Below are 21,090 nucleotides of genomic sequence, written 5' to 3'. Positions count from 1 at the left end.
CATCATTCTCAAGTGTTGTGAATGCCCTAAAAATACCTTCAACACCATTGACTAAGCCATCTTGAATATTGTAATTGTCACCAATCAGTTCAACAAGCATGTTTTCTTTGAGCACAATGGTAGCTAGCGATTGCATTTTGATATTCATATGCAATTTGTATTTATTGACTTAGTTGTTCTATCATATGCATTTAATGTTATTGTTTTTGTGTTGATGAGAGACAACATTCTTTCATTATTTTCCTATACATTCTTGTTTAAGTAGAAGAGATATGGAAGCATCAAATCATTTGGTGGGAATCTATAATAATGTTGGTTCAAGAATGCAAAATCATCATGAGTATATGAACATGTCCTATTTAAAATGGACACAAAGTCTTTGTTTTCTTGTTGCGTCACTCATTTTAGTTCATAAGTTTTGACATTGTATTTCCCAAAATTGTAAGGAGTAGTTCCTTTCAGAATTGGGCTCAAATATCCAACAATCACGTATAGGTTGTGCTTGGGACAAGTCACCACAGAGTATTATGTCAAGATTGTCAAATGGTGTAGTTGGAATGTGCATGATTTCATAAAGTCGTTTGTCAATGTTATATAGCAATCAAGAGCCAATTAATGAAGATTCTTCTATGAGCATAAATTTAAGTTGTTCATATTCTTTTGTCAATATACCATGTGTGTTAGAAGTCAATAGCATCATGTCACGTGGTGAAAGTGGCAAGTGCATAGTTGAATGGATTGTGACACTATTTGCAATATATGTAGCCTTGTTAGTAAATGCAACTATCAGACCCATTTTTCAAAGAGTCACTTTGTAAATCTTTATTATAGAGTCGCGCTAGTGAATTGTAAAGTTCTTATTCAATGAATGATTTTCTTATGCTTGCACCTCCAGTGATAAACAAATAGAAGGCTTTCATAGATTATTTTTTTCCATAGTATTATTTGTTTTAATATTGATTGTTGCTCTTGATTTACTAGTCTCCTAGTTTCATGATATGCGAATGTGTCCAAAACAAATAGATGTTTAATGAATTCATTGGTTTTTGTATATCCAGTTTGAATGTTTCTAAATTGCATTTTCTCTTGGAGGTTATGTTGAATATCATATTTTTCAATGGAACAAGTATTAATTCCATCTTCCAGTGGGAAGTGAAGCATAAATATCTCCTCATTTTTTATGCAATTGTAGTAGAAGTAACTTCAATATCACCCCATGGTCAGATTAAACGAGAAAATAATTTTTCAGTGGCATTGACAATATGTTGTTGGGACAAGTATGCCTCAATCTATGTTTCACTAGCCCCTTTAATGTGTATTTAGATTTTTTGTACGGGATGTAGAGCCTCATTTTTTCTCTATAATGGTTTTCCAGATCCCTGTGTTCATTGTATCGAATGAATTGTATGACACATGGGCATTTTATTTTCTTAGTTGTCGTTTTTGTGGTTGAATAAGATGAAGCATATTCTACTAAGAAAACTTTCTCAAGTTCTATGAGTTGTGTGACATACCTATCAATGGTTGTCATGTAGACAATATCTTCAGAGCTATCGAGCTCTTGTTGCAACAGAACAGGTCATTTTAGCATGTATGTTTGTTTTTCAACTGAAGCAGTGTTAATGAAAATTATCTTTCTATAGGATGAGTACAAAGGCAACGAGAGAACAATGTGGACTACCTTTCGACTTGATATTTGTCACATATTTAACATTACATTTCCAAGTTTACGAATAGTTTGAATTATTTTGCCTCCATCACACATGCAATTTTCTCGAATTTGTTTGAAAGTAGATGTCATTGAGTGGTCCATCTTTGTCATATAGGAGTTGTAGTGCATTGTTGTGGGATAGGCTTCTAAAATGAATTGAGCATCTATGTTGTTAGCTACAATGGCGATATTTTTTTTGCAAATCCATCTATCCACACATCACAAGGGGATTTTTTTAAGATAACTCGAGTGATACAACATGTATTCATTTTTTGTAATGCCAATATCGGCCATAAAAATGTCAAATGTTATCTTTTTTGTATAGGCTTTATTTTGTAGAAGAAAATAAAGTTTTTTTTTCATTGCTTGATTGTCATTGTTTTCATTGGATAAAGGTTGTAAGGTACAAGTCTCATCAATTGGTGGCAAAGGGAAGCCAAATCTACAAGTAGAATGTTTATGCTTTTTCCAAGTTTTTGTGTGTTGATGAGATTGAATTTGAATCATTTCATTTGGAAACATTAATGAATGAAAAGTCAAATAATGATCAATGAAAGTTATAACATTAGCATCATGCAAATGTTGATATATTAGTTCATCTTGAATCCAAAGAAATCCATGGTCATGCTATGTTCCTCTATTTTGGAACTCTATGATAAAGAAATAATTTTGCACTTGACCAAACAATTCATTGTTTTTTGCAATTAGGGTACATAGTGACAAGAATTTGTGTCTATAATACCAACTACAAATCGCTAAATAACATCTAATCAATGTGTCGATGTGATAACATCTTTAACAAGTAGGTTTTGTCCCTTTTGTTCTCCCTTATGAATAGAGATCTAAGTTGAGCTAGAGACCTAGTTTATCACTATACAAATTGCTTTAAAAAATATATTTGTAATATGTGTTGAGAAGTCAGTAGGCATGTGCAATAGCTCACATTATGCAATCTATTAATAGGAGAAGCGATTAATAACATCAATAAACCGATTTGATTCATAAAACAATGTCGAGAAGTTAAGTTTTGAATAGAGAATTTTGTCTTGGAAAATGCCCAAGGGTTGGAATCTTTCAGAAGGTGCAATTTGTATCATTCTTGTATCAAGATCATGGATAAGGTGGGCCTCTAAGTAACCATGCACAAGTGTTTCAGTTTCTGGCTCTAAATCATCATTTTCATTTGGTGAATACAGTTGATCCATTGTTTGATTATTGCTCTGATGATGTTGTTTACTTTGATCAAAGTGTTTTCTCCATTCATCATTGATTATAATTTTTTCATTTTTGTATAGAGAAGTGTTACATAATTCATGTAAAGCAACCATCATTTTTTTGGGCTGAATGTTCCCAAACAAATAAGAATTCATGTACTCCATTTTTCTCTTTAGCATAATTGCAATTGTTATGCACTCATCAATATCTCTAGGTAGAGTTATTTGAACTCTATCCAAATTGACAGGAACACTTATAATTGTGCTTATTAATCCAATTTGTGATTGTTTGTAACCAAGTTGTCTTATTTGTGAAAAAAGCATTCTTGGTGCCACTAGTCTTTCTTATAAATATGTCTACTATGCATCAAAGATCAATTCTAGGTTCAACAAATATGCAAAGGTGATGCAAATGTAGGTACCTTCTCATTGAGTATTGCATTAATACAAGATTTGCAAATATGTTCATTCAGGTTGATTGGTTTGATCATTGTTGCAAGCATGAGATAGTGAATTATCGATAATGTGATTTTTTCAATGAGTTGTATATCTTTTCCAAAGTACAATTTGTCACAAATGCAACATGCATATGTAGGTGTGTCTTGTATTGATTGCAAATATGTCTTAATTGCTTTATTTGACTGCACATGCTTTTTTTGTTCTTTGCATAGCAAGGCACCTTATGTCCACATTGCAAATTTCAATTGATGCAAGTGGGTGTATTGCTCTTGGAAAAAGAGATAGATACTAGTTTTTTGTTGTGTGCGTGCACTGCCAAGGATTGATCATCTTGTTTTGACAAAGTGCAATGTTTAGCTATTCCAACGAATTTTCTTTTTCTTGATGCTTTATTGTCATTTGATTGATAGTTCAATTGGGTACAAGAAATTGTAGAATAGATTCTTTGTCAACAAGATGTCTAGAAGGCACACCTAACATCGAATTGTGAGTTTTTCTTTTTGACATTGTTTGGAGCATTGCTTGTATATTGACACTATGGACGATATTCTCAAAACTATTAATTTTCAGAAGTGCATGGAAATGTGAACATGACATGGATATTGGTATATGCATAACGTACAAGACTTTGGATGAATTGTTTGATTAATAGAATCTCAAAAAAATATTTTTTGCCTATGCATTCCTGTTAACATCAAGTTTTTCACATATCCATTGTATTGCAAAATATTTTCCTTCTATATGTCCATATGCATATGGCATCGATAAGTTAATAATATAACCTTGTCAATCATTGGTACATTGTTTGTGCTCAATGTTTCTGTTATGCAGGTGTTCCTCTAAGCAATTAATAGCTCTAATGTCATTGCAAATGAAACAATTATAAAAAGTTTGTGCAATTGTTATTCGCATAGCAAACATACCAAACCATGGTGCAAGTGTACAAATATATTCAAACAAAGAGTCGTGATCGTCATTGACAAATTGTCCATAGATCAAGAAGCCTTGTTCCAATAGAATTTGTGGAATTGACAACATGTCTAATTGTATCGATGGCCATTGGTATGGAAAAATGCATGGAGTAATTGATTTAGCAATTGGAGCTAGAATGTCCGTTGTGCAATGCAACAAAAGTGGTTCAAAATGGCCACATATAGGGTTTTAATTATGTAGCAAAATATTATATTGATAGCCATGAGTATCTTGATTGAAACAGAGATATTGTTGGCCATTTGTGAATAGCCAAACATTAACTAGAACTAACAACCATTTAGAGAACCATTTGATACAAAAGGCATCTCCCCATAAGTTAATTGCAGACGAAGCAAAAACTGAAGGTGTAAACAATCCTTCCAAGTATGTTTCAACAGCATTAACATGGTGAAGGTCTTGAAGATAGTCGGGAGTGAATTCAATATGCAATGAATAGCAACGTCATGTTGGTGACACAAGCAATGTTGGGAGTGGTTTACGATTTCTTGTCATATTTCAACTACAGTATAGCAAGAGTGAAGAAGAACAACAAATGAGTCAAATAGATGGTCGTTAAGATAATAGAGGAAATGTTCCAATCTATATAGATTGAATTTGGATAACTTGAGATCGGTTTCTTGTAGTTTTGAATCATCCAATGCAAAAGTATTTTCCATTGCCATAGAGTCTATCGAGACAATAGTCTATTGAGTTTTTTTTTTGTTTGCCAAGAGTGCGAAAATGAGTTCTTGGCTCTGCAACAAAGAAGTTGAAGAAGTAGATATAAGAAAATTTGAAGAATCCATTATTTGCACATGATTAGATAAAAGCAAAGAATAACAATATAATCAAATAGAAAGCATTGATTTTAATCAATAATTGCATTTTAAATACAAAGTGCTAAATCTACACAATAGTAGCGAGAATAATTTAAAATATAGTGTAATGAAATAATATGTTCTCATGAGTCTCTAATTCAAAGTCGCAAGGTTTTCAATTATTTAAAAAGATGTATATATTTTACCATATCCTAGACATTATGCTCACTGGACAAGAGTCAAAGAGACATATACTAATGATCAAGGTACGAAATTGTTGTCGGGACTTCTACATCCTTGAACAAAGAGAATGGTTTTGCCAGGAAGACTAATTGTTTTCATTTAATGTGTCAAATGCTTCATTGGTATCTTTTACCAAGGAAACAGGTTCCATGGCTATGGAGGGAGATCCCAGAGAGAAGCACATGGTTTTGAAGTTTGCCACCGAGATTCCAAGCATTTACTATAGAGCAATTTTTGTACAAAATTGTTGATAGGTGCTCTACATTCTTGAACAAAGAGAATGCATTTGTAACATAGTATAGATAGCAAGCCCTCATTATAAATAAGCTTGTAGGTAGTTAAGGTTCTCTACTGATAGCTATATATTCACTAGAAGGTCACGTAATAATTTGTAAAGAATTATTATTATATTTGGAACTTTGCTCTAGGAGGTTGCCCACATGAAGGCAAGTGAACATAACTCTCTATTTTTTTGTTATCAAAAGAGTTTTCTTAAAGATTATCTATTTTCTCTTGTGTTATTTAATCTTGCACTACATTTTATGTGATAGATCTGAAGTTTTAGAGTTAAATACATAACAAAAACAGTTAAAAAATAAGACGAAGAATAGTGCTCAATTGAGCAAATAGTTATTCTCTGACATCAATATTTTATATACAAAACAAAAGCTTATTTTCTCTTCCAGCAATGCCTAAAATGATTTCGGATAAGTTCTTGACCTTGATTTGAAACAAAGCAACCTCAAAAATGCTAATATACTAAAAATGGGTTAAACAGTGTCAGAGCATGTCTCTCATAGTAGCAAATTACGGCAGGTGATGATCTTCCTTAAGATATGTATCTGTTACAATCTCTTTTGTATGGAAGATAAAATTATATTTGTAGATATATAAATGTATTACTGGATAAGAATAATGATAAAATGATGATGGTACAACACCCTCGTATGCTTATAAGCATTGACTGGTCACGAAGTGAAAGGGTTCATGCCCCTAGACAGTTCATTAATTCATTAAATTATTGTTATTTATAACTATTATTGTGTTTATAACAGTATCCGTGACATTCATATGAAAATCTCCTCTTGCAAATATGATCTTCTAAAAAGCCAGAAACTCTATTAAGAAGGCTAGAGCACACTGCAATTTGTAGGTGCGGATTCACGACTTAACACTCACCATTATGCAAAATGAGAAGAAAAGAACTGGGATACTACTCTGAAGCAGAAGGAGTAGAGTTGGAAGATGAGTTATCTCCATGAATGCACCAACAGCAAGCTTAATAATGTCCTCTGTCGATCATTACTGAACCTAAGCCTGCTGCATAAGGTTGAAAGCCGAACCCCAAGGACCACAATCATCTGCCACTCAAGGTTAGGCTTATTCTAAATACTATGTAATCATGTTTGAGATATTATGTGCTTACTAGAACTTGGACCAATTGACTATAATATTTTACCTCGAGACTTTACCCCATTTTGTGCAAGGCATGTTGCTTAGACTAACGGGTGATTTTGGCTTGTAAACCCATTCGATTTTGATTTTTTGCTAGTGCTAGTGGTGATCATGGTTGTGCCCCACTTCTTTTTACAAAATTCCCTATGTATATTTATTATTTATATTAATAGTTGAAGGAAGAATCTTGCCCAATAAAAATATTGTACTTTGGGAACATTTGGGACCGTGTCAACCAAGTTGGTCAATCCTGGGAGATCAGGTTCTATTAGCAGAGCCTCTTGTAGCATCCCAGTCTAGATAGAGAAATCTAGTAATGGGCACTTAGATGTTTGATCAGGACTGGAGATTGTCTCATGGCATAGCCAACTGGGATGGGTACACAAACGTAACAGAGCATTTCTTGACAGAACAAAAGAGTGTACATTGTCTCGCCGACATATCACTCGGTATTTACAGCAGAAGTGTCTACAAGTCACTTCATGCCTCCAATTGCTGACATAGACTAAAAGATGGAAATGATCAACGTGGTAGAACTGGGTCCGGATAGGTTCTGTCTTAATTTGATCATATTCTGTTTAACTCTGTCATATTCTGCAAAGGATAATATTATTCTTTTTTTGCTGTAAAAAAGCTGCCCTTCTAAAAGCATGCTTTATCTTTCATTAATAGCTTGCGGCAAACAACCCTAAGTTTCAGCAAATTTCTTAGAGGTTGCAAACCAATTCAAGATTCTGCAAAATTCAATCCACTTCAGTTGAGCTCATTTTTTAACAGAATTATTTCATGGGTTCAAATACAAGAAAGCAATATCAAGGACCCTGGTGATTTTTGGAGTGATATCTATCTATTTTTTGTCTTTGAAGTTTCTGCGAGTTACATCATTGTTTAGATTCTCTTCCGGATCCAGCGCATAAGGATTCTTTAAACAACAAGGATGGTTCGAAACGTCCATGGAAACCGGAAGAGAATCTAAACAATCTATCTATTTATCCAACAATGCGTGGTGACCCTAATGTGGGCGAAATAAGCGTATTAATGTGACCTTCTGCAATATGGATTTCACCATCTATTCCAGTAATTTTGACACACTATAATTCAAATATTGAATCATTTATGCTTTTCAAATGGCAATGAGTGTCGCTGTAAATTTACTGTAAATGTTTTAGATGAGGGGAAAAATGGAATTTTGGTTTATGATTTCATTTATTTGAGATCTAGAGCTATATGATTATGCAGATTGAAGGCAGTAAAAACACAAAAGATATAAACGACTCCTGTATTCTGAAAATTTTTATGATTGTTTCTACTGATTAAGGAGTGTATATGCATTTACCTAGAAACGAACTCGTCTGTGCTACGGTTGTGTCACTTCCTCCTGGGCAATATCATTAAATCGAAAGTTAAAACCGGCACTGTTATAGGGTTTTGGAGGTATATCCAAAAGGGCGCCAAACATTGCCGAAAGCTGAGCCCAAATTTATAGTCTTCAAAACCATATAAATTTCGGCAATTAAGTTTCAATGCATCTATGAACCTTCTTCGCCGCCTAATTAGATATAAGTAGTTAGTGATGCCATGAAACAAGACCATCCGTTCATTATACAACCATGGAAGGTAGGCCTTTCTTGTCATCATGAAAAAGTGTACTCGAAATGCTCTACGTTTCGGGTAACTATGGCATATTCCTTTTTTTCGGGTAACTCTGGCATATTCTGCAAGTATACTGTGATTTATTTTCTTGCTATGCAAAACTGCCCTTATAAAAGTATGGTCAATCTCAATCTTCATTAATAGCTTGTGCCAAACCACCCTAATTTTCAGTTAAATTCACATGGTTCAAACCATTCTGACTTTCAGTTAAATTCAGATGGTTCGGGTTCGAGTTTAGATTCAGCAATGAGCAATGATTAGGTTGGAGAGTTCAAAAATTTTTATGAAGTTTGGATGAGGTTCGCCATTAAATTTGTTTATATACATTTTTTATATATTTATATATATTAACTTTAAAATGAAATATAAAATATAATATTAAGAAATTGACATCAACAAACATAAAAAATATTATTATAATAGAAAACTGCAAAAACAAATTAAAAATTTGAATTGCCACAGAAGTCATGATTTTTTATTTATGAACTTGGTGAATGACTATGCAGTTCGTTGATATTCCTCAAACCTCAAAAATCTCTTAAAATTCACCCAAATTTAAACCTCAAAATTGAAATTCCACCAACCATATGAAATAAGTTTCAACAATTTGCTTAAAAGTTGCATACTAAAAATATTATTATAATAGAAAACTGCAAAAACAAATTAAAAATTTGAATTGCCACAGAAGTCATGATTTTTTATTTATGAACTTGGTGAATGACTATGCAGTTCGTTGAGATTCCTCAAACCTCAAAAATCTCTTAAAATTCACCCAAATTTAAACCTCAAAATTGAAATTCCACCAACCATATGAAATAAGTTTCAACAATTTGCTTAAAAGTTGCATACTAATTCAAGATTCAACAAAATTCGATACACTTCACTTGAGATCCTTTCTTGACAGAATTAGTCCATGGGCTGCAATACAAGGAGAAGTGTCACAGACCTCGACAATTGAAATTACCTCTATCTATTTATCCACCAGTGCGTAGTTACCAACTTTGACACAACATATTTCAAATATTGAATCATTCATTAGTTTCAAATGGCAATGCATGCCGTTTTAAATTTACTGTAAACATTTTAACCGAGGGGGAACTCGAATTTTGGATTTTATTGCATTTATTTGAGGTCAAGAGCTATGTGATTATGCAGATTGAAGGCATTAAAAGCACAAAAATTCAAACGACTCCTGCACTTTGAAAGTTTCATGATTGTTTCTACTGATTAAGGGAGGAGAGAGGAGTGTATGAATATTTACCTAGAAGCAAGCCCGTCTATGCCACAGTGGTGAAACTTCTCCTACTCAATTGAAAGTGAAAAATGGCACACTTAGAGGGTTTTGGAGGTAAAAGGACGCCAAATATTAGTGAGAGTTGGGGCCAAATTTATAGTCTTCAAAACAATATTAAATTCATTAATAATTTCGGTAATTAAGTTTTAATGCATTTATGAATTTTCTTCACCACCGTCTTAAAAACAGTGTCCGCTAAATTTGTGGAAAATTGAGGTCAATCATATAGTCTTTTTTTAAACGAGATGATTTTTGTGATTTTTTAGATTTTTTGGTGGTGTAATTGAGGTGAAATTTTGATTTGTGTTATTTAAATTGGTTTTTTTTTATCATATATAGATTCAGTACACTGAAAATCTTTTTTTAAACGAGATGATTTTTGTGATTTTTTAGATTTTTTGGTGGTGTAATTGAGGTGAAATTTTGATTTGTGTTATTTAAATTGGTTTTTTTTTATCATATATAGATTCAGTACACTGAAAATTCCTAAAACACTTGATTATGCAGGGCATACCATCAAACTTATGATTTCAATAAATTTCTGCTAGGTTTTAGAAAAATTAAACCAAAAAAATTCCAAAAATCTCACTAAAAACCATTGATCTGCTTCCCCAGACATTTATAAAAAAACCATTACCAACCACAACCAATTCTCAATCAGGTCATTCATTCTGACATTCGGACCACTGAACAACCAATTCTCAATCAGGTCATTCATTCTGACACTCAGACCACTGAACGCTTAGCAATTAAGCGTTCAGTGGTCTGAGTGTCAGAATGAATGACCTGATTGAGAATTGGTTGTTCAGTGGTCCGAATGTCAGAATGAATGACCTGATTGAGAATTGGTTGTGGTTGGTAATGGTTTTTTTATAAATGTTTGGGGAAGCAGATCAATGGTGCTTAGCGGGTGACACTGTAAATTGTCGCTATGGTGGTCAAAGCAGGCCAAATTGACAACGAGGACAACAATTGCTAGTACGGACCACTGTAAACTACTTCCTCGCACAATTTGAGACTTGTAGAGCTTTACTGTCGAGTCCACAAGAGAGAAACTCGGCCCTAGCACTGGCCATTCTGCAGGTAATCGCAAAAAGGGTTGGAAGGCTAGAAGGTGTCACGTGGTCGAGTCGCACGAGTTCACCTGCCCAGCTAACCTGGCTCTCGCTTCCCGAATTGCAAATCTCCCATTAAATTCGAATCAAATTCAATTCGTGTATTTTAATTTCAAGAGAAGAGGACGCATAGATCGAGTAGGTGTCAAAGTATGTAAGAAGCAAGATAACAAATCAAGTGTTTTTAACTTCTATATTGGACTCTGTGTGGACTGAAACAAACAAGCTTTGCTCAATTTTTCTCTATGATATGTTCAGAGCGGCATAACTACGCATCAGAAACCCTCATATTGTGCATGCCTCAAAAGAAGACCACAGACAACAGGATGAAAGCCAAAAAAAAAAAAAACATGTCCATACTCACAAGATCCGAATGAAACCCTAGCTCTAGCAAACCAGAGCAGGTGAGCCTGCAAACCGTCGCTATGGCGGACAAAGCAGGCAAAATTGAAAACAAGAACCAGCAATTGCTGGTCCGGGCCACTGTAAACCATCTCCTCGCATAATTCAAGAATCTCAGAGCTTCATTGTTCAGTCTACGAAAGCGAAAAATTGAATGAGTTTAGAAACAGCTACCTGTGAACCGGAACTTAAACACGCTGCAAAACGTCCAGCCTGTAGCAGGGTTCTCTCCACGCTCGCTGCAGAATGACTGAAACATGCAACCTACGAGGCAAATGAAAACAGCGAACGCAAATGAAATTGCAAAGCTCTAGAACCAGGATAACAAAAACCAAAAACAATCCGTTTATAGCAAAATATATATGCGCTTAGGATACAAGTTTTATTGTCAGAAGTGGGATTTGAACCCACCGTCCAGTCTGTAGCAGGGGTCTCTCCACGCTCGCTGCAGAATGACTGAAACGTGCAACCTATGAGGCAAATGAAAACAGCGAGCGTAAATGAAATTGCAAAGCTCTAGAACCAGGATAACAAATAACAAAAACCAAAAACAATCGTTTATAGCAAAATACATATGCGCCTAGGATACAAGTTTTATTGCCAGAAGGGGGATTTGAACCCACGCAATACATCTGCGCTTAGAATAAAAGCTTAAATGTCAGAAGTGGGATTTGAACCCACGCCCTCAATCGAGGACCAGAACTTGAGTCTGGCGCCTTAGACCACTCGGCCATCCTGACTTATTGTTTATCAAGTGTTTTTAAAATATTCTTTAGGAATAAATTAAAATTTTAATTTTTATGTTCCTCGCAATTAATTAACACTGACATCATCAATATTTGGCTAATAGTGCCTGCAAGAGCAAACATTTAATGCTTTGCTGTTCTGATATCATCAGTGTACGCTGATGTTGCGGCAAAAACCGACATGTAAATTTTTGAAATCTGTGAAAAAAATATATATATAATAAAAATTAAAAATATATATATATATATATTTATATTTATATTTATATTTATATTGTAGTAAATTGAGTTTATGGGACAGTTTAATTGGAAGTGCTAGCAAATTGATTTTATGGTGCAGTTTAATTGTCAGCGCTAGCAAATTGAGTTGCCTAGACAGCTCAAATGGCAAGTGCATTAAAATAAAATGTTATGAAACAAGATATTTTAAGTTCAAATCCATGTCTTATATGTAGACACTTAAAAGTTAGAGTGGTAACAAATCTACTTCATATCACCCAAATACTAGTTTGAGTGGTAACAAATCTACTTCATATCACCCAAATACAAAACTAGTTGATTTGTGGTTTCTTCTCATCAAAGAAAAAGAACTAGCTGATTTGTAATTTCCTCCCATCACAATAAATAAATAAACAAATTATTTATTGAAAAAAATTTGTTGAAAAAAGAAAAATGAATTTTTATTTTCTTAAAAATGAAGTATATATAATTAAATCAATAAAATTTAAATTATTTAAATTTTCAAAATTATTAAATTATATATGAAATATGACAATGAAATTTTATATTTAATATAATTTTTATTTTTTATATTTAATATATATATTTTTTTTATCAATATATATAAAAGGAAAGGATCAACATTCTCTCCCAAGTAAGATTAAGAATAAAATTGTGAATCTATAAATTCAATAAGTTAAAAAATATCTATTTATTATATTTTTATTTTTTATTTATATATAAAATTTTTAAATTAATTTATTTTATATAAAATAATTTGGAAGTTTTTAATTAGTCAAAGAATATTTAGTTCTCTAATGTTACATATTCATAAAAACTTAAAAAAATTATTGAGGTATTTTCTTCAATACATTTTTATAATAAAAATAATTTATATTTTTACCAAACACTCTTTTTTCACACTCCTTACTCTACATTCCCCTTCACCACTCTCTCAAACAAATACTTACAATATATTAACTTTATTTTCACACTTTTAAAACCCCTTTATGAATAAACATAATAATATATCGAGTTATTTTTAATACGATTTTTTGGAAGCTTTTCTGGTGGATTTTTTTGGTCTAATTTCTCTAAAATCTGGTAAGAATTCATTGAAATCACAAGTTTGATGGGTAACCCTTGCACAATAAAAGTGCCCTAAGGGTTTTTCAGGGTGTTAAATCCATATATACAGTAAAAAAAACTATTTAAATAACACAAATCAAGATTTCACCACAAATTGTTCCACTAGATTCTGACACCGAAAATTTCATAAAATCACACTAAAAACAACTCCATAATATATTAATAAATAAAATAAAACCCATAATTATGTTATATTAATTCTATTTATATGCTAAAACCACATAAAACCATTCACAAACCTGGTCAATTTTCATCCACCCACAATTTTATATCATTTTTGTCAATATCAAATTTGTTTAAATGTGACTAGCAAAATATAATGGAACTATGAACCATAATGCTTTGAAACAATCTCCCCAACATCGACACGTTGAAAATCTTCCCGAACTTTTCAAATCCATATCAAATCTAGCATATTCATTTCCACATGCTAAACAAACTCAAAAATCTTCCCAACATTCCTCACATGATTTTATAACCTCAAATGGGCTTTTATCACATACACATGATATTTTGATGTTTTGAGACTAATGTCCTATGGGTTCATGCATTATTTCTTCATCCCTCTACTTATATGGGTTCATGCATTATTCCTGAGAGATATATCGTTCTCAACAAATTTATTATACTCAAGTGTTTGATAAAGTGTATGTTCATAAAGTGTTTGACTAAATCCATGTCCATAAGTATAGATTGGATGGCAAGTGTTTAACACAATAATTACATAACAAGTGCTTGAAGACAGTGTTGTGTAATAATTTTGTGATTCGGCTTTTGATACAAAGGGTCAATTTCAAATTATGTTCAAGTCTTTTTCTTGGAAAATCTTATTAATTTGGATGAATTTTATGAGTTATGTGGTGGATTTAAAGTAGAGTTTGAAAGCTGGCTAGAAATAAAATTGCTAACCAACAAAATTTCCTTTGTGAGGGTAAACAAATAAAGGATTTCCTTTGTGAGGGTAAACAAACGAAAGATTTAATAGAAGTTTTTATTATCATATTTGCAAAGATTCAACTCTTATATTGGCATTATGTTTATGTGGAGTCATGGTAAGAAAAAGTGGTTGGTCATTCTCAAAGCCTCTTTCTTTTAAAGATGTGGTTAACAATAAATCATCTAACTCTGTGCCTTTTGGAACCTCCTATATTTATGATGTATATTATAGAGCCATTTAATGAGACCATTAAATTGGAGGCCTCGGAGCCAAAGATTATTGATTTGCTTTCTTTTTACCTACCTTCAAAAGTAAATTGTAGATTCAATGTTTTATGGCTTTATATTTCATATTTATAATAAAGATTTTTTTGAAATTATATACAAGATCAATGCATTGTTGCAATCCCTCGCTCTCAAGCTTTGGAATTGTAATTCTCAAGATAGGTGTGTTGTTGTAATACCTCAATATCAAGCTCTTAGATTAAGCATGATAGGTATCTTCCTTCGGAAATATTTGTGGGATTTTAATCTCAAATCATATGGTTGGAATGAAGGTTGTTAGCTCATCAAAATATCTTCTAACATTGAATAAGTTGTCTATCCAAGAACTTCAAAGACCTATCCTTTCATAGGAGTTGTTCAAGACAAATATAGAGTTACAAGATCCAATTTAGAGAAACTAATGTTGGTCCTTTGGTAAGCTAGTCATGAATAATGATTCAACTTTAGATGTTAGGTTGGCCTTTTTAGATGCTAGGTTTGCCTTTTTGGATTTGGAGATGAGGTGGACACAATGACTTCATAATGTATCGTATTTTCCTCCATCTTATAAATTATGAGTTTCTGCTTAGTTGGGCATTTGTTAAGGCCTACCAATGAGATATCATTTCACAAAAGATGGCTTCATAAATGAATGTATGATATATGGAAGAAAAAAAAAACACCTTAGGTACATTTTGTGGGTAGGTGAAGTAGTCATAGATTGTCCACAGTGGATTTAGAGACATATTCATTCTATCTTAATAAGCATTATTCATTTGTGGTTGTATTGTCAGTGATTCCAAAGAGGATCATGAATAAAACAAACTAGTTTGTAACACTTTAAGGAAAACACCAATTAGCAAAGGTTTTAGCGAGCATTGAAAAAATACCACTTAATACATAAAAAAACATATGCATACACCAATGTTTATTAATAACTAAGATGCACTGACCCATCATAATCCAAGGCACACTATTTATATTTTCAAATAAAAACTTGCATATTATAAAAATATATTTCTTAAAAAAATGACAGTGATGCTTATAAATGCACTAATACATACAATACTATATTCACTACTATTAAAGATATCATTTAAAAAATAAAAAATATGTTGATGCACCAAATAGTTTTAATTGCACTAATGTGTAACCCTACCATGTACATAAAAACAAGTTAATATATTTTATAAAAAGAATATTTGTGTTGTACTTTTTACATATAAACATTTTTTTTAAAATACTAAATTGAATTTTCATTTCAAATTTCATTTAGTACTTTTCACACATACAAGCATTACTACTCTCTATCTCTTGTGAGTACCCCAAATCATTTTCTTTTGCAATGGATTTATCTTTATTTTGCAAATTTGCAAATTATATTATATCTAGATTTTTTTATTGAAATAACTATCATTCCTTTTTAATAGAAAAAAGAAAGTAAATTTATCAGTATACCTTGATTTAGATTTTTACCACTTTAAACTTAATATATATTTTCGCATGAAAATTTTCTTAGTTAACATTTGATGTTGAGAGTTTCTTCTCGAATACTATGTGTTCTCATGGATGTGTTCACCTCCATGAGAACATACTTAACCTCAAGATTTGGCAAGTAGGAGCATGATAATATTATCGCAAGTAAGTTGAGGTTATCAATGAATAAGTGCATTGGAATATTGTCTCTATTGTTTGTAGTACATACTCTTTACTACACTAAAAAAAATTATGGTGCCTTGAATATAGTGCAACATAGACATTGTGCAATGGTATTTACATTGCACAATGGATTGATAATATTTATCAAATTTATTGGAGCAGGTAGTATATCAAAGAATTAATGAAATCATCATTATTAATGTGTTATTTTAAATGTGGCACAACCAAATGGTCAAATGAAATTGCATTGCATTAATGACAAGGTATTTATTTAAAATTGGCATAATAGTTAGTATAATAGGTGATATTTTATGAAAAAGGTTTAATAATAAATGTTAATTTAATTTAATATAGGAGGATTTTTATTTCACCACCAAATTTCATGTGTTATATTTCTCGCATGACTATCCTCACATTTTGTATGTTGTGTTGGGCGTAGTGGGGGGTGTGAAGCCCCCTGCATATGGGTTTGGAGCAACACCCATGGGAGAAATTAAAAAAAAAAGGGGTTGTTTTTCATGTACGATTTTGGTGGTTTTTGACACACGATTTTCACCTTCAGCAGTTTTGTGGTGCTTGGTGGTTTATCCCATGGTTTTGTATTTTTGGTTGACTAACTACAATGGTAATCTAAACCAGGGTAAATAGATTAACGATTTATGGATGCCCATATATATCTATATATATATATATATATATATATATATATATATAGAGAGAGAGAGAGAGAGAGAGAGAGATTTTTGGATGCCCATATATATATATATATATATATATAGAGAGAGAGAGAGAGAGAGAGAGAGAGAGAATTTTAGTATTATAAAGAAGAATACACAAAAAATATTTCTGGTTTTCCCAATTTGGATTTTCAGGGTAAAATCCCTATGTTTATGTGTGTTTTTTCTATTGCATCATTTTTGTTTTATTAAGAATTTGTTTTTAGCAATTATTTGTACATGGTAAAAGCCTACAATATATACATAGATATGTCAATGTAGTTGTTATAGACCTTGGTGAATTCTAGGTTATTGGGGAGCATTTGAGATTACATTCTTCAATGTCAGAGAAGATTAGATGTGTGTTTCTTATCATCATGGCAGGAGCACATCAAGCCATTAATGGAAAATGCATTAGTTTCCCTATTATGTACTATGTAGATAGTCTATTTCGTATTTCTGAACTAATCAAATGGTCTATTATTATTTATGATAGCTTTGCATTGATCTAGATCATTCATGTAGCATGTTGAAAGGGGGGCATCTCTTCCCCTTCGCTTTAGAGTTGTTTACATTTTGAGAGGCTTTTGATGTTGAAAATAGCAACAAGAAATGCTATAAATAGCATTTCAGGTACCAGTGTTGGACATAGCAACAAATAATGAAAAATGGAAATAGATTCCAATTTAGTTAGTCCCTGAACTAAAATTGAGAAGTAAAATTTGAATTTGATCTTAGCAGTTGTTTGTAAAACAATTAATTAATTCATCTTGAGTTAATTAGTTAAATAAATTCAAACATGAAGTCTATGTGAAGACATGCAACAGTTATCCCTTTGATTGAGGAAGTTATCCCTTGATTAAAGGAGATCAGGATGAGTTTGTACTTTGAGTTGTAATTAGTTAGCTCAGTTATCTAAGTTAAGTCTAGTTAGATTAGTTCCAACATTTTGTGGAACTAATTGTGAGTTCAGTCAGTTAATGCATGCATGCATGCAACTAGTGTTCTCCAGATAATTGAATATTCTCTCATAAATAACTCATGCATGTTAGTTCAGTCAGATACCCAGTTGAGATCAGGTGATGGGACAGTGTACTATCAGTTGCAGGAATATTCCATGGAGGATATCTCTTGGGAATTCATTCCTTGTAGATTGCGTAGTTACTTTTGGGTTTGGTAAGTGTGTGATGAGGCCAATTCACACAGGTAGCAGCATTGGACCCCAAGGAAAACTGCGCAAGGAAATAGGAGGCTTGGAGGACTAAAAGAAGGCATATGTGTTGTCTATTCTGCCTGTGAGCAGCAGAGGTATTGTACTGAGAGCAGGATAGCTTGTGAGCTAATGCTTTGTGTAATCTGGACATATTTCCACTTGTATGATAATACAGATAGCGTGGTTTTTAGTTGAGGCTTTCCCCAGAGTATTCTTTTGTGTTTCATGTGTATGATTTCTTCTTCTCTGTTATATGTGTTCTGATTGATCTAGCTCAAATTTATTAAGCTTTTGCAAAGTTTGTTTGTAGAAGTAGATCTAGTATTTTGCTTTGGTATATTGCATTATCAGGTGATCTACAGTGGGAAATTCTACATGGTATCAGAGCAAAGGTGATCAAAGCGAAGAACAATATACAAAGAAGGGAGAAGTTCGAATTTTGAAGTTCCTAATTATAGAAATCGAGTTCTTATCACATCTCAATTTCACCAATGGCATTCAACAGTTTAAGACTTGAGTATGCCCTTGATGGCAACTCGAATTATATAGCCTGAAAGGATCGCATGGAAGCAGTATTAGAGGACAACGGTGTAAAGGACTTCATTGATCAAGAAGTCCCCAAGTCGGCAGCAGCTAATGCTACAGAATTGGCAGAATGGAAGAAATGTGTGGCTAGAGCAAGGAGAATCCTCTTAGAGGGAGTTCAAGACCACATTGTCTCGAGCCTCCATGGGAAGGAGACACCATTTTCGATGTGGAAAACATTGAAAGATCTATATCAGAATAGCAGCGAGTAGAGGAAGTTGGCACTGAAAGACAAGCTTCGGAAAATCAAGTGTGAAAAGGGAAACACGATCTCTACATATCTAAACAAGCTCACCACCTGCAGCGATGAGCTTGGAAGTGTAGGGATCATGACAGTCGATGATGACATGGTGAGTCTTGCACTCCTTGGTCTTCCTAAGAGCTAGCATATCTACCAAGACTCGATAAATGGAAGAGAGAAACTGCTAGATTGGGAATGACTTTGGTTAGATCTAATGCAGGAGGAGATAAGAAGAAGCACCAGAGATGGTTCTTCATCCAAGGAGGATGAAGAAAACTGCGCCTTAGCGAGTAAGGCAAAGAAAGGGAAGGAGAAGGATTCTCATCCCAAATCAATTTCTTCCTATGGTGGGAAGAAGTTTGACAAATCAAAAGTGCGATGCTTTCATTGTCATGAGGTGGGCCATTTTGCTACAAATTGTCCACTGAAGAAATCCAAGAAGGGATCCAAGGAAGGATCAGAAGGTGAAGCACTGGCCTCACAGTTCAAGTTGGATTTCACCATCTTCGCATGCATGGTTTCATCCATGGTCGGATGTGGTTGGTTTCTTCACAGTGGAGCCTCATTCCACATGATCGGCGATAAGAGTTTGTTCAGTACCTTGGAGGAGAAAGATCTCCAGATACTCATAGCGATGGGTAATGATGAGAAGTATAGTGTCTCGGGAGTAGGCATAGTTGTTTTTTAGAGGGAGCATGGAACTCGCATTACCTTGACAGATGTGAAGTATGTGCCAGGACTGAAGAAAAACTTGGTATCGATCGCAACGCTGGAAGACAAAGGCTATGATGTAGTCTTCAGTAAGGGAAAGGTTTTCCTTAGACACGTCACCACAAGACAGGTGAAGCAGATCGGTTCACATGTCAAGAACCTGTATGCTCTTGAGATTCAAGATGCATGCAAAGCCTTGAGGAGCAAGGCAACTGTTGGAGACTTGGTGGTTGAGAGGGAGAGTACATTACCTCTCAACATGCAGCATCAGAAGAAGTCTTAGACAATTGTGGAGGAGCCACAATTGGTGAAGCAGGTTCCGGAGGTTGTGAGCAGCCACAACTGGAGAAGTCGAGAGGAGACTGAGTGGAGGCATCCACTCATGTAGAGACCTCCAGTAGGGGGAAATTTCAAGCCAAGTGGGCAGAGGGATCACATGCATCCATACCTCTAGGTCGGAGGTGGGGCGATGTGGAATGACAATCCCAAGAAGGCTGGAATAGGAGCAGGATCATTAAGGTACCCAACCTCTTTGATTATACCTTGCTACGGGAGCCTCGATGAGGAGTAGCAGGACTAGCTTAGTGAGTAGAGACAGACAGATGGAGCGGCAGAGAGAGCTATAGTGCAGGAATCCCAAGAGAGTGCAGAGCTAGTAGGCTGCAACAATGTGAGAGGCACAAGAGTGTTGCACCAGTGCAGGATGGCACAAAGAGGTGTGTAACGGTGCAAGATACATGGAGTGTTGCAGCAGCTTAGAAGTCACAGAGGGAGCACTTGTCAACGGCAAAGGGAGCTTCAACATCAGAGGGTTTTTCTAGCCCAACAGGGAGGTCAGTTGGGAGATTTTTTTTGTTTCTAGAGTTGTTGGAGCAACAACACTAGGGAGAAGTGTTGCATGCAAAACATTCCAAAGGTTCAGGATCGGGTTCGAGTTGAATGCCTTTCTTGTTGAGAGGGAGTGTTGAAAATAGCAACAAGAAATGTTATAAATAACATTGCTATAAATAACATTTCAGGTGATGGGACAGTGTATTATCAGTGGCAGGAATATTTCATGGAGGATATCTCTTGCATGGAGAAGGAATTCATTCCTTGGAGATTGCGTAGTTACTTTTGGGTTTGGTGAGTGTGTGATGAGGCCAATTCACACAGGTGGCAGCATGGGACCCCAAGGAAAACTGCGCAATGAAATAGGAGGCTTGGAGGACTGAAGGAAGGCATATGTGTTGTCTATTATGTCTATGAGCAGCAGAGGGATTGTACTGAGAGCAAGATAGCTTGTGAGCTAATGCTTTGTGTAATCTAGACATAT

At 33.9% G+C, this 21,090-nt stretch overlaps 1 long non-coding RNA gene and 1 other non-coding gene across 4 annotated transcripts; both read right to left on the bottom strand.

The window, feature by feature from the left end:
• Positions 1-4,212: 4,212 nt before the first annotated feature.
• LOC149261034 (uncharacterized) lies at positions 4,213-12,058 on the bottom strand. Of its 3 annotated transcripts, none has more exons than XR_016258361.1 (4): positions 11,960-12,058; positions 11,748-11,806; positions 11,511-11,586; positions 4,213-5,111 (listed from the first exon to the last, which is right to left on the bottom strand). It is a non-coding gene; the product is annotated as an uncharacterized LOC149261034 (long non-coding RNA). The 3 variants fall into 3 exon arrangements; XR_016258360.1 differs by having other exon boundaries at positions 11,909-12,040; XR_016258362.1 differs by lacking the exon at positions 4,213-5,111 and having other exon boundaries at positions 10,564-11,600.
• Positions 11,993-12,076, bottom strand: TRNAL-CAA (transfer RNA leucine (anticodon CAA)). Its single transcript has one exon. It is a non-coding gene; the product is annotated as a tRNA-Leu (tRNA).
• Between the last annotated feature and the right edge of the window lie 9,014 nt (positions 12,077-21,090).

The sequence above is a fragment of the Pinus tabuliformis genome, chromosome 6 (assembly GCF_031772625.1).
Source record: "Pinus tabuliformis cultivar Carrire ecotype Pingquan chromosome 6, CPIR1, whole genome shotgun sequence".
NCBI lineage: Eukaryota > Viridiplantae > Streptophyta > Pinopsida > Pinales > Pinaceae > Pinus > Pinus tabuliformis.
Note: the sequence above shows the minus strand (reverse complement) of the source record. Positions and strands in the feature narration are given on the sequence as shown.